The sequence below is a fragment of the Euprymna scolopes genome, chromosome 28 (assembly GCF_053919585.1).
Source record: "Euprymna scolopes isolate OS-2025 chromosome 28, ASM5391958v1, whole genome shotgun sequence".
Taxonomy (NCBI): Eukaryota; Metazoa; Mollusca; class Cephalopoda; order Sepiida; family Sepiolidae; genus Euprymna; species Euprymna scolopes.
In genome coordinates this window covers 55,336,512-55,338,465 of record NC_136509.1, presented here as the reverse complement: position 1 = coordinate 55,338,465, position 1,954 = coordinate 55,336,512, and positions in this window count along the sequence as shown.

Below are 1,954 nucleotides of genomic sequence, written 5' to 3'. Positions count from 1 at the left end.
ATATACAAAATGTGTTTAAATTTAATCTCTCATTTATTTCTATATATAGTACTATACTTGCAAAAATATACAATTAAGAGATCACCTTATTTGCATATGACTTTAAGAAAAATTGATTTTATTAAATAGCGGTATCTTAGTTAATATTTTTAGCGAGAGAATTATTTTCAGTATTCTATTTAAAATTGTTATTTAATAAATTTTAAACAACAATTATAGTGATAATATATTTAATTTAATTTATTTGGAATTAATATTTCCAACAGCGACCTTTTTAAAAAAACTTTTGGGTTTGTTTTACTAAACACATAGATTCGAAAAAATTGTCAAAAATCAAATATATAACAAATAAAAGTTATGGAAACATAAAATAATGATAAATTTAATTTATTTTTTATGAGACCATGCTCTACTTTCACCTAAAAATTTAATAAACAAAACAAACCCCAAAATATGACAAATTCAATTTTTTTTTTTTTGGGGGGGGGTACATTAGAAACATAAAACGACAAATAAAAAGCAAATCGAAAATTTCCTTTATTTACAAAAAAATTAGCCAAGTAAAAAAAAGTGCCCTCACAAAAATAATGGTAAATGTGTAGTTTAGCGGCGTAAATTATTTGACTGACAAAAAATTATAAAAACTATTTATTTTTATATAAAATATTATTAGACCCAAAGGCTGAAAGAAAACCAAAATAAAAAATTCATTTTTATGTTTTTTCTATCATTTTTTATTAGACTAAATGAGCATGCCTTACGTGTTTAAAATTTGGCCTTTCTTTAGGTTTGACAGATTGGCCTTTTTAAGGCCAAATTTAGCCTTTTTTACGCTCTTTCATTACAAAAATATATATAAACAAAAAACATAGTTCACGAAAGAGCTTAAAAAGACCATTCTGCCAAACTTTATAAAAAGGCCTAATTTTAAAATGATGAAAAAATAATAAAAATGAAACTTTTTTTCTGGTTTTGTTTCAGCCTTTGGGTCTAAAAATGTGTTTTATATAAAAATAAATAGTTTATATATATATATATATATATATATATATATATATATATATATATATATATATATATATATATATATATATATATATATATATATATTTTTTTTTTTTTTTTTTTTTTTTTGTCTGGCATATAATTTACGTCGCTAAACTTTTAAAAACCAAAATAAAACATAAACGCACGTTTATAAACGTTATTTTTTAGGTTCACAAAATCGCGCGTTTTCTTGGGAAAGTGATCCCTTCAGCCGAAATATCTGGTGGAGAGAGATGATTCTTTTTTGGGAGCGATTACATTTACATGTTTTTACCCGCTCTTTTATTTTGGAAATTGTTGTGGGGGTATCTTACTCATGATGAAAATGATTACTATAGCAGTCAGGCGCAGGCGGCAGGCGTGTTTCAAACGGAACTTCATGTCAACCCAGGCAACGCCGGGTACCCATGCTAGTATGTATATATATATATATATATATATATATATATATATATATATATATATATATATATATATATATATCTTGAGATTTAAAAGTATATTTTTTAATCTCGACTACTACTTCTTTTGATCTTCTTGTCTCTTGACCTCTGTGTGTTAATTAAACTGATGCTCTACCCCAAAGAAGAAACGGTGTAACGGTGTAAAGGTGTTCATTAAAAAACCTGGCTGATGATGTGTGTCGAGAGTGGCAAGAGTATGTGTGTTAAGGGGGGGGGGCGATATTTTTACCGACTTCTATTCTCTCCCCAATAAATCTCTTGACCCTTGTATGATAATTGAATTAGCGGAGAACGAAACCGGAGTTGTGGTGTGGTCGCAGATTCGCAATTTGATTGGCTGTGCGGTTCATTTCATTTCATCAACGCCCTCTTTGAGAATAAAGGACAAACAAAAATAGGGGCAGATAACTCCGATACTCTTTAATTTGCATTTTTTTTTTTAA